Below are 13,401 nucleotides of genomic sequence, written 5' to 3' on the forward strand. Positions count from 1 at the left end.
TACTATTTTTCAAATTTATTTATCTACTTTAATGTTTCCCCAACTCTGATGAGGAAGATAGCCAGATCAAACCATGGAGACAGACGCACCCCACCCCTCCACCACCCCCACCCACAAACCACCTAATCCAGAAGACAACAAACACGGAGAAAGTTCTGTTCAACAGATAAAGTTATCTCCACTTCTAGATGTTCACAGCCTGTTATATGGCCTTGTCTTCTCTCCATCACGCCCTGGTTCTTCTCCATGCTCTTCAGCTAGGGGGCAGTCTTCCGGCAAGCCAGCAGGAAGCAGAAGCATGTCTGGATACGCCAAGTAGACCTCTTTAAACTGCGCCCCCTCTCGGTGACCCTGGCAGTTCGCATCACCCCTGCCAGTCGTCTAACGTGCTTTAATTGGGATGTCATCTCCGCAGTAATAAATTTATTTTTAAATAATCTATATACTGTAACATTCTCATTTCAGCATGATTAAGTAAAAAACAAAATAGGAAGCAAACAAAAGTGGATTCATATTGTACCCTCAGTAATTTCCAAGTGAACTCCATGCTACGGCAGCCCGGAAGGGCCAAAGTACCTGCGGTCGCTGAGCGCATGCTCTCAGAAGGATGGCGTGGTTCGCCGCCATATTGGTGTTCCACTTCCTCAGTCTTCCTTGGCTCCTCTGCGTCCGGGGCTCAAGACTAACCTCCCATCCGGGCCTCGATTTCTGCCAAAGCCGCCTTGCGCAGTGACACCCCTAGACCGGAAGACGACACCTATCACTGGGTAACCCGGAACTACAAGGAGAGTTGGAGCCTCGCTGGTTTTCTACCCAAACCAAGACAAAACCAAGCCATGGCCGTTGAGTGGATTTTATCTCACAGTGACCCACACAGGCTGAGTAACACTGCTCTTGTGGGCTTCTGAGACTGTACATCGATGGGAGCAGGAAGCCTCTTTTTCCGTCCTGGAAGGAGCTGGTAAGTTTGAACTGGTATCCTCGCCTTATCGTGTAATGTCTACAGCACCAGGGCCTTGCCGTCATCCTCGCCTGGAGGATAATCCTGCCTCCCAGACTCTTCCTGAGATTTCAACAAGCTGCATGTTGGCCCCCTGTCCCCTCCAACCACACTCTTCCCCCAGACATCCCAGATAGTGCTCCAGGTAAGAATAGGGGCACATAGCCATTTCCTCCCTCTCAGGGTCACCCCAAATCAGAGTCGCCACCATCGAGTTCATCTCACTTTTCCTAGCCTGTAAATGTTGATGGGCAGGTAACCCCTTATTGCTGCCATACCCCCCCTTAATTGCACAACCTTTAATAGTTATGGTTATGGATCATAAAAAGTTTATATTGTGCTAGATAAAGTAGCTTCTTCATGTTGAAGTTGAACCTAACCTATGGCCTGGGCTCCTCCCTCACCCCTGTACCGTCCAGGTGCAGAGATGGGGTGCATGTTCAAGTGGGCTAGAATTGAGGCTGTTCTCTTAATCTAATTCCTTCCCCAGAGCACTTGGTATGTTTGGGTTCTTTATTTTGTTCATCTACTGTTCACTAGAAAGGTTTAGATGGGTGTAGCTCAAGGCTGAGGGTTCTTGGTGGTGGCCAACCCTTCTCCAGAGCATTGTCTTCTTTCTGGAAAACTCTCGTCTTTTACCAGGCCAATGGGCAACCAAAAATATAACTGAGCTTCCTTAAGGAGGGAATTGGAAACGAGCAGAATTTCAAAACTGTATTTGCGCATTCGAGTATCTCCTGTGGAACTAATCAAAGTAGATGCTCACTCACTTGAGTTCTTTCATGAAAGCCACAATATTGCCTTAAAAATGTGTCTGGATATCATTTCAATTTTGTTTCCTCTAAGGTCAGACTACATGCAAGGAAAAAAATATCGCCCCTGAGCTATTTCATAGGTCAAAGGAGGCTATTGCCTGCAACTAACCACTCGTTTTTTTAAAAGGTTATGATGTGGGCATAAGATAGTCAACACTGCTCGTAAGTACCATTAACCATTGCTGCCAAGGTATATCAGACTGGTGGGGAACCTGGGTGTGCAGAGGAGAACTCCACCGGGTTTTCCTGGTCCAAATTCCAAGGTACCTCCTCACGAGGCTGATTCAAACTGCCAAGCTGTAGGTTTATACGGTGAATACTGATCTCTGGGACTCCTCACCACTACTACACAGCAAATAGCAGGAAACTGCTCAAAGATGCTGTCATCTATAGAATTTAATACCGCTCCCCGCTCTTCTAAGTAAATCCCTTGCCCCAGCTGAGAACTTGCATTCTAACAAAATCGTTTGGTGCTCCCCTTCCCCCACCCCCCATGCCAAATCTATCTTCTCTTTCCGTCTCAGCTACACCCTATTGGAGTCATCTTCTTTCACTGAGAGCTATCATTCTGAGTTGAGGCATTACTGCCTTAACTTCTGGGCAGACCTTCTAATGGGACGAGTGCAGCTTCTTTAACAGGTATGATTCCCTGGAGCCCAGGGAACCCCAAACTAGACCACTCCTTTCTGCAATCAGTGAGGCGATTGTCCTGGGTCAAAGTGGCCAATCTCACCTGCCGTGTAGACGTTCTTGCATTTGCAGCAGGTCTTGCACCGTGAAAAATTACTGGCTCTGTATCCCTGGCAATTCCAATTCTGATGACTACTGCCCTGGACCCACTTCACCTGATTCTGGGATTATGAGTTCTCTTTCCCTTTTGCTTTCTTGGCCTGTTGCTCCTGATACTGCTTTGTAGCTTCTTTCCTGAAGCTGCTGTTTCTTTGGATCTCCTCTCATGCCATGGCTTCTGCTGTTCCCCAGGGGAGCCATTTCCTGAGCCTTCTCTGGACCATTCTTTGGACTGAAACTCTTGCTGTCCCCCAGGAGGTGGGGCATCTTTAGAGGATTTTTTGGACCATGTTTTAGGCGGAAACTCTTGCTGTCATCAAGGGGCCTGTGCCCTGAGCCATCTCCAAACCATTCTTTGGACTGAAACTCTTGCTGTTGCCCAGGAGGGGGGCATCTTTAGAGGCTTCTCTGGACCATTCTTTAGACTTAAACTTTTGTTGTTGCCTAGGAGGTAATTCTACCATTCTTCGGTTAGCTGGACCACATCCAACAGGATCAGGAACCCTCCACATAAATCCAAAATGTCTTTTCTCTAGCACCACTTGGGGCAGTTATATAATTTTATGTCAACTTGGTAAGTGTAGGAGTGGAGTCTAGCCTGTCAATCAGGCCACAGTCTGATGATGCTTCCATGTGGGCATGGCCTTCTTATGAGGATTCTGGGAACTTCCTCTCTTGCTGCTTCATCTTCTTGTAGACAAGACACATTGAGCCATGTGGAGACCTGAGCTAGACCTATGATGCTTCAAAGCACTGTCACTGGATCCACAAGACTTCCATCCACCAGCCCGTGATCTTCCTGTATTCTTAATCATTGCATGTTGTTGTGTGAGTGCGAAGATAGATTTATGGACTAGTATTTGACTTATGGGATAATAACAGATTTATGAACTTGATGTGGACTGGACTGGAATGTTTTCTTGATATACAATTAACCTTTGAGATAAAATTCTTTCTTATACACATCTGTATGACTCTGGATTTGATTCTCTAGTCAACCCAGTCAAAATTATTATGGTACCTAGAAAAACAAATCATGAAGTTGGAGAGTGGATTCTCATTTGACCATTGTTTTACAGTAGTTTTCTTCTTTAGCTAGCTGGAGGTCAGATATGATCATGCAATTTACTGGGTGGTTTTCAGAAAAATACATTGGAAGTGAAGGTTTTGTTTCCTAGAAGTTGTTTTTGGTTGTTATTCCTTTCTGAAATGGTGAAAGTGACTGATAAATGTAAATGTTGAGCTTGGGAAGCAAAATGGCCCCTTGAACTCTGAAACCATGTGCTTGGTCAGATTGGCGAGCAGAAGGCCAGCCCTGGGTTGATGCAGTCAGAGGCCTAAGGCCATATTGCATGTGAATGGGATAGTTTCCATAAGGGTTGAATTTGACTTAAAAATTAAGTTTAGGATCTGGCTGTACTATGTTTATACTATTTTATTTTGCCTACCCTTATTGACACAATGTTTGAAAAAAGTGATTATTAGGAAGTAAAAATAGAGAGTTTGTAAGCCTGCTTGCCTTCACCAATTAATAGGACATGCCTTCAGAGTTCTTTGAAAAGATAAGCCCCCACCCAATGCTTTGAGTGTTCCGGACACTGGCATTTGAAAAGCCCTGTTAAAAGAGTTGTTGAAAGACTGAAGGACAAAAGGAACCCTTTGGCTTTTTGAATTTTGAACGACTGGCTTGTGCCTAAAGCTGCAAAAATCTGGAGCCCTGAAGGAACTCTCCTCTGTAGGACTGAGCAGTTAAACGAAGCCTCTGGGCAGTCTGAAATGCTTGCTAGGTGACCCTCCTGGATCCACTTGTTGAGTGAGAGTGGGAGAAATGCAGCCATAGAGAGCTGAATTGAGTGTGACCACTAACACCTGTGAACCTGGTTTACAGGGACTAGAGGAGAAGACAAGTGCGGGTTGGCTGGTCTGAAGTTTAAAGAGTTGTGCAGCACCTGAGCCTATGTCATGACCTATCCCAAGGGGGCTAGGATTGTTGAGAATTTGTAACAGGACCCATGGTCAAATGCAAGACGGTCAACAGGTACTCTGGTGAGGCTAAGTGAGGCGACATCCCACATTGAGTTAACCAGACCCCAACCAGATGAAGATGAGAGATTTTTAAGCCTGTGAATTGGTATATATTGCTGCTCACTTTATGGGTGGCCTGTCCTGATTTGACTTTGCTTATGGATACTGACTCACAAGGTTCCAAATGGAATGAAGATTCTCTACATCTGAGAACATACTTGTCTCCTCAGAACACTGGGTTGATATGAATGGGCAGTATATAAATTGGTTACCCAAAATTAAGGGGACAAAGGCATGAAGGGTCTGGCTTACAAACTTTCATGGGTGTGGGAGTATGTTCATAGGATTATGGTGTAAGTGCTCACATACTGCATTTATTAAGTAGAGAATATTTTTTTGTTATAGAATGATTAAATGGGCCTGGAACATTATGAGCTGTATGCAATTTATATTTATTCTATTAGGCACAGATATAATTTTATTATTGTTTTGTTTAAAAATTATGTAGGTGTTATTCCAACACAAAGAAGGAGGAAAATGGAGGGAGGAAAAGGGAGGATGGGGGACACAATGGCACTTGGAGAGGGAGAGAATTGGTTATATCTCCACAGAATTGGGAGGGTGCATGCAGACCCCACCATGGCACATCAAACCTTGAGGGTAACGTAATCATATGGAGCAACTCATGAAATGAGTGGGCTACAGAGTTGGTTTCAGTCAGCCAAACTGACCCCTCCCTAGAGGTATGTGCTACAGAGGACAACATTAAACCTACAGGTTGGGGAGAGGGGCCGGCCTGTCACTCCCACATGGAAGCAAATCAAAGAGGAAAAAGAAAGTGAGGGTCTAGATCCCATATTGGCACACCAAGCCTGAAGGACTACACCTCTGCACGGAGCTGCTAGGCACAGAGAGGACTGTAGGGCTGACAACAGCTCATGACATTATGTCCCCTCACTGGAGCATACCGTGACAGAGGACAGTACTGGGAACACACAGTGGGGAGTGAGTCTGCTCTGACCAACCCCCACAGTGGGGCGAACCAAGAAGGGAACATGACAGATCAGCAATAGGAGCAAAGCAAAGCCACAAAGCCCCAAAGGAGCCCCCAAAATAGACTTCAGGCTAGCACCAGGCAGTTCTCAGAACCCCCCAGGACCAGTAGGAAAATAGTCATAAAGGTCAGTGGACAGACATGGCATTATGTATGCTTTTTTTGGTTTTGCTTTGTTTCCTAGTTATTATTATCTTTTTTTCTTTTTGTTCAATCTTTTCTTTTTGTTTTATTTCAGTTTTTGATGGTTTTGCCTACCTATATATGATAGGCATGGGAAGCAAGCTCGAGGACAAAGCAGTGGGACTGATGGTTCCAGAAGGACTTTGGGAGAGGAGGAGTTGGGGGAAGAGAGCAGTGAGCATACCATGCCATAGACAGGGGAACAATTGGGGAATTAAAATCAGTGAGGAGGATGTAGAGATCATGGGGGTGGTGGAGCAACAGCAGTCTAGCTGAGAGGAAATTGAGGCAGAAGAAGGGAGAGAGTGATGGTGAAACAAGAGGAAGATAAAAGGAAACAGGAAAGGTCTCAGAAGTAAAGCGATGGATAGAGGTATAAACATAGGTGTGGACATAGACTAGCAGGGAGCCCTGGTGCCCTGTGGTTAGTCCTTGGGTTGTGAACCACAACACTGGTGATTTGAACGCATCAACTTCTCCCAGGGAAAATTGTGTCATTGCTCTATAAAGATTGACAGTCTCAAATGACCTCTACAGGATGACAGTGAGTTGGGATTGACTCTTCAGAAGTGTGTTTGATTGAAAAGGGTTGAGTACTAAATCAATGCCACATTTCTGTAGGCCTGCCTCTATTTGGGATGGTAGCACGAGGGTGAAAGATGACGCTGTCCATGTCCATGAAGATTTGCAGTAGGGCGGTTCTACTCTGGTGTCTAGGGTTAAATGAGGATCAAGATAATCAAGTGTTTGGTTCTGTGTTCATCAGGACTTTACTCGGGTCATGTGTTTAGTGCTTTATAACCACAGTCTCATGCAAGGTGTAGGGCAATCTGAGGAGGCGGCTACTTCTATTATGTGACAGAGGTGCAGGTAGTTGCAGTGAGTGCCAAAGGTCAGAGAGCTAATGAGAAAGCCATTGGTCTTAGGGTAAAGCATGTGAATTAAGCTCAAGATTTATGTGCCTTATTTTTAACATTAAACATACATTTGCTTGAACATTAATAACCATCCAAATATTTAATGTGATACTTATGAATCCATGAGTTCACAGAAGGAAACATGGCATATGTCCAGCGGAATTTTTAGATAACTGATGATAGAAATAATTTTACAAAGTTTATTTCTTGCTACCATCCCAAATCTGGAATGAAACATGAGACATAACAGAAATATGGCAAAGACTATCACAAATACAGTTATTATACATTAATGTTTGGTTGTCTAATCAAAGTACAGAAGACTTGGTTACTATTTAAAGAGCTAATTATATGAACTCAAAATGAAAATGCAAAACTTATACCATCCTAAAATAGATGTGCTGGTGATTAAAAATAAAATATCCAGGAACATGAAGACTTGAGATATAATGTGGGCCCAGATGAGTTAGTGATTACTACCATAAAAATCTGGCAGGGTGTTCTCTTTACAATTTATAATGAAACTGTCACATATTGAATTTATAAAAGGATTTATGTAAGATAAATAAATATATTTGCCAAAACACGTTAAAAGCCTCTACAGTATATTTGAATATATGGACAAAGATAATTTGACTCAGAGAGCATCATAAGAAGTGTATTGGGAAATGTATGGGATGCTGTAGCAATGGAAGCAAGAGATTCTACTGTGAATCAATAGCAGGGGTACTTTCTACATTATCTAAAATATGATTAATATTAAAACACCAGTCCAAAGAACATGCACATGGAAAAACAGTATTATGCTTGCAATAAAAGTACAGTATTAATGTGTTCAATTTTCAGAAGTAATTAAAAATATTTCAAGCACCAAATGAAAATTATGTTTTTTAAATATTTAATTACATGCACAGTTACATCCTTAGGATTAGGTATAGTTTAGTTATTTGAGAGGTTTGGAATAATCAAATGTTACATAATAAATAGAATTTTATTGGTAATCAGAATTATGAACTTAAACTTTTTAAATAAACCTTTTCACAAAATTTAAAATATGTATAGAAGATACATGAAACACAGTAGCTATGCATTGTTTACATTACTAGGGAGGTGGTATAGTATTATAATAGTAGCCCTAGTTTTCTTAAATTCATACAGTTCTTTGCCTTTTTAAGCTTCATTTATCAGATTATTTGGGAGGATGCAGTGTTATTCTGTATACCCATTGATAGAACAACAACAAACAGTGCAAAATTTAATAACATTTAGATTGAAATATTCTTGCAATCTAGATTACATTTGAAAAACAAACCACGCTGCCATCAAGTTGATTCTAACTCATAGTGACACCATAGCACAGGATAGAATTGCTTTCGGTGGCTTCCCAACTGTTTGGGATTGTAACTGTTTATAGGAATACAGAGCCTCTTATTTATCCTGTGGAAAGGATGGTGCGTTTGAACTGTAGACCTTGTGTTTACCAGCCCAACATGCATAACCATGGCTACAAAACTCTTCCATACAACTCAAAAAGTCACCATGAATGTGAATCAACTTCAAGAAAATTGGGTTTTTGCTTTTTGTCGTTTTTTTTCATGCTATTTAAAGAAAGAATATTCAAGTTATAAAGTTCTTAGTTTATTTAGAACAGAGTCTGTAAACTGTTCCATGAAGGACAGTTCTGCCAACTATGGGTATGTAGAAGACAACTTTGCTTATAAAAAGGAGCTCTTGGGGATGTTATTGGTTGGGCAAGGGGCTGTTCTGACAAGGTCAGCAGGTCAAACTTGTCAGATGCTCGGCAAGAGAAAGAAGAGGTTTTCTGTGTCCCAAAAGATCTACTGTCATGGAAACACTGTCTAGAAATCTCCATGAATCGATATCAAGGTTTTTGCATTGTTTTCAAATACAGTCTTTGAAGGAGGCCTCTTGATTCGGTCCATAGGACAGTCCATATAGACTTGAGTATAAGCCAAGTTTTCAGCACGTTTTGTGGTAAAATTAGGTGCCTCAGTTGATATGCGGGTTGACTTATACTTGAGTATATATGGTAATTTGTCAATCCTTGATTTTTTAATGCCCCCCACCATCTTTTCTAATAAAAACCCTAAAAAAATTTGCTCTGAAACCATCATTTACCAACATCTTTTTTTGCTCCTGTTTTTCATAACCACTTCTGTTAGGGTTCTCTAGAGAAACAAGACCAGGACACTGATGATTTTATATAAATATATATTAAGAAATAAGCCATACAAATAGCTCAGTACAACTCACTTCTGTGAGACAGTGAATACACTGGCAGTCCTTCACGTCTTGAGGGCCCCTGGGTAGTCCTCTGTAGAACAATTCAGGCTATCCTGCCACAGGCAGCAAACAGCAAGACGGGTAACCAACAGTCACCCAGGTGACAGAGTCCAACAGTCCCCAGCTCAAGCGATGTATACTCCAGTAGCATGGCGAAGCAGGTCTTCAAGGAGCCTCCAACTACAGCGACATAGTCCACGGGTTAGTTGTCCCACAGGTAGTGTAGCTTGCAAATTGAGGCAGAGAACAAGCAAGGTAGCCGCACACTGGTCTGATCATCAAAGAGTGAGACAAGAAAGGCGGGGCTCACTGAGCCATTTATCTCTCCACCCTTCACTTACTCCCACATATGTTCATTGGCCAGGTTGGCACAACAAACCTACCTATCACACCGCTCATGGAATTTCTTGTTGAGGAGCAAAAGAAAATCCTTCCATAAACACGGATACCCTTTAGTTTTCTTGTGGTTGAACAGTAAAAAAACAGAGACTAGAAGACGTCCAAATAGATGTGTTCATTGCCTGCCTTGAATGTTTTATTGTTGTCAGCATTGCTAGCTTGTCTTTTTCTTGCAATTCCGTAGTTCAATCATAGCAAGAGGAGTTGTGCAATCCCCATCAAAATCAAGTTTTAGAATATGTTCTCCTTTCTTGTAATTGTTTTTGCTAGCTCCCACTTCCCACCAATCTCCTTTTATGCACAGTCTGCTGCTCAGTCACCCCCTCTAACTATCGGTATTTTCTCCACATTGTCATGCCCCTGAAGGACATTCCCGCCCCTGCCATATGGTGAACACTACCTTGGTTTCTGTCACCACGGACTTGCCCCATCGTGTAAAAGGCCAAAGAAGAATCCGTTCCTTTGAATGATGGTGCTGGTGGAGAACACCAAAAGTATCATGAACTTCCAAAAGAACTAACAAATTTGCCTGGCGAGAAATACAGCCAGAATACCCCTCAGAAGCGAGGCTGGTGAGACTTCATCTCCAGGACTTTGGACATGTTACCAGGAGAGCGCAGTTCCTGGGAAAGCTCTCCTATAGAAGGTTCCGTGAAAAGAGGAAGCACCTCTGGACTGCCACCAGGGCTGCAACAATGTGCTCGACATAAGAACAATTGAGAGGATGGCGCCATGATGTATTCTACTGCACGTACATCAGGGCGGGCTGGAAGGCGCCTAACATCATCAACAATGTTCTTTTATATTCACCCACCCTTTCAGGGCATGTTACGTGGCTTCTACCTTGTGGCTAGTCAGGCCCTTCGGTGATTATCACTCCCGTGACTCTCTCTGTAGATTTACCCATGTCAGATTCCACATGCAGAACACATGCAAAATAAAACCAAACAGTAAAAGAGTTCCTACCACAGTGAAGACATAGGTGTGTGTGAGGCCGGAGTGTCTGAAGAATCCAATCCAGTGAAACGCGTCTGCTTAAGAAAGAGCTTTATATCAAGAAATAATAGACAGTGATACCTCGGTTGTTCAACTCAATTCATTCCAAATACATGTTTGAATGGCAGAAAATTCTAGAACTAACCATGTTTTCCCCATAAGAATGAATGGAAAACCAAATATTTGGTTCTGAGACAATAAAATTACATTTATAAATTAATTTTTCTAGGAAATAACAAAAAGTTAACAGCTTGAGGTTAGGGGATGAATGTGAAACACAAGCACAATAAATACAGTACATTAAATATCAACATACAATGAAGTAAATAAACTTATTTTGGAGGGAGCTTCTTTATAAGTCCTTTATGCTCCTTATCTGAGGGGTTTATTTTATTTTTTGAAAGGGTTTTTTTTAGTTAATCATTTTATTGGGGACTCATACAGTTCTTATCACAATCGATACATACATCCATTGTGTCAAGAACATATGTACATTTGTTGCCATCATCATTCTCAAAGCATTTGCCTTCTACTTGAGCCCTTAATATCGGCTACTCATTTTCCCTCTCCCTCCCCACTGCCCCCTACCTCATGAACCCTTCATCATTCCCAAATTATTATTATTTTGTCATATATTACACTGTCCGATGTCTCCCCCCACCTTCTCCTCTGCTGTCCCTCCCCCAGGGAGGAGACTATACGTAGATTCTTGTAATCAGTTCCCCCTTTCTTCCCTATTTTTCATTATGTTTTGTTGTTTAAAATCCAATGGGTTTTTGGAATAGTACTCTACCATGGGCTTCATTTTAACATCTCCACTCGCGTTCCCATGCAACAACAGTGAACCTGTTTTTCGAAGGCTAGTGGTCTGGTGAGGCCTTTTTCTCATCGGTAATGAAGATCCTATTGGACATTTATTTCCCTGCAAAGTCCACTTTGGTCTCAGCTGATCATGTCCTGGGGATTGAAACCCTCAGCCTCTATGTATTCAGCACATTCAGCCACATGGTTATTGGCTTCATCTCTGTTTTCACTCTTTCCTGCCCCCATGCCCCAGAACACTGTGTATGCTTGGTCTCTTTGTGAAGTTTTAAAATCAGCCATGGTTGACTTTGAACACTTGAGGTTGCTCAGCATTTGCTCCTGAAATATTTTCATTAAATCACAATGGAGGCTTTTAGCCTCAAACATCATTCTCTAGAATACATTTTCACCATCTAGTCATTTCTGACTTATCTAAATTAGCACTAACTTAACCTCTTTAACGATGTGGGTGGTTTGTGGTTAATGATTTCACACCTTGCCCTACATGATGTGCTTTAATCACATTTTTCCCCAAATCATTTAATCACACACACACACACACACACGCACACACGCGCACGCGCACACGCACACACACACACACTAATATCTACTTAGCCTTGTTGCGTTCAGCCACCGAATTAAACTGGGGTGACTTAATTCAGATTTTGAAATTTCTTGCATGGATCTTAGAGCTTTCCGCCTAACTTTACTACTGATATCACTAGTTATCTTTCGAACCGTGGTCATGATATCTATGCCAATAAAGTGCAAAACAAAAACACATTAATAAATATTTTAATGCACTAATACAAGCACTGTCCTCTGAGAGCAGTGCTTAGACTGTAGCTCGCCGTTGTGTCTACTGCCATAACACCTTGTACCAAGTCAGATTTTCTTACTCGAGCCCTTACGCCCCTCTTCAATACATAGTTGCATGCCCTTGATACAGAAAGGTGGCCCAGGAAGCAGAAAGATAGCAGGCTAACTGGGTACAGCGGCACTTAGATCCAAGGTCAGTGGGATCCTGGAGGGTGCCCACAGTTCCCCAGATCAGGTTGCCCACATGAGGCCACCCCAGGAGGAAAGCAGAGTTCCACCATGCAGGAAGGGAGTGGGGCAGGGGCAGAGACCATCTCTGTCTTGCTGTTAAAACAAAATCTTACAGCATCAAGGGGCTGCAAGTTGGTTGGCAGGTTTGACTCACCCGCAGAGAGTTTTCGTTTGGATAGGGCAGCTGCTACTCTTGATAAAAACACAAAGCCAAACCCACTGCCATCCAGAATCCCACTCACAATGACCAGATAGACGGAATAGAACACACCCGTACTCCCACCCCATTCTTCCATGCGCTTCTGAGACTGTTAGTCTTTTTAAAAAGAGAAAGCTTCAACCTTCTCTTAGGAAGCAGTTTGTGGTCTCCAACTGCTGACCCAGGGGCTAGCACCCACATGCATGACTGAAAAAGTCACGAGGGCTCTGAACTAGTTGCCAGTACTGTACAGATAAGAACTTTTACATAAAGTTTGAATGATCAACTTTAAAACATTTCCCAAAGATCTCCCAATTCAATAGAAAGAGCACAAGCTTTGTCCTATGCTTGATAACGTGGAGGAGCAGTGAAAAAGAGAAGACTCTGGACAAGGTGGATTGACACAATGGCCGCAACAGTGGGCACGGGCCTAAGAGCAAGTGTGAGGATGGAGCAGGACCTGCCTGTATTTCACTCTGTGGCATGCAGGGTCCCTGTGAGTCTGAACTGATTGAATGGCACCATATAACCGTGTCCTACAAAGTGTTGTAAATTTCCAATTTTCCACACTCACTCGACTCTTTCTTAACCTTGATATTCTTTGTGCATTTCTGTTACTTTCTTGACTTCTGGGCATATCTGAATTTGCAAGACTCAAGGTAGAGTTTGAGATTCTCAAAATTGTTAAGTGTATCTTGTAACAATTGTGTTATGACTTTTCCCAAATATTGCATGTGGGAGAAGATTAGAAAAGCTAACATCCAATCTCAGGGGAAAGGGCAAGTGTGTAGGTATGAAGGGAATAATTATAAAATGGATCTCAGAGGGACAGAAAAACAAGTCCATTTCCTTTGATTACTTTG

At 42.5% G+C, this 13,401-nt stretch overlaps 1 non-coding gene across 1 annotated transcript; it reads right to left on the minus strand.

Moving 5' to 3' along the window:
* Positions 1–354: 354 nt before the first annotated feature.
* On the minus strand, positions 355–413 carry LOC142442106 (small nucleolar RNA SNORD104). Its single transcript, XR_012783354.1, has one exon. It is a non-coding gene; the product is annotated as a small nucleolar RNA SNORD104 (small nucleolar RNA).
* Positions 414–13,401: the final 12,988 nt, after the last annotated feature.

This window comes from Tenrec ecaudatus, chromosome 2 (genome assembly GCF_050624435.1).
Source record: "Tenrec ecaudatus isolate mTenEca1 chromosome 2, mTenEca1.hap1, whole genome shotgun sequence".
Taxonomy (NCBI): Eukaryota; Metazoa; Chordata; class Mammalia; order Afrosoricida; family Tenrecidae; genus Tenrec; species Tenrec ecaudatus.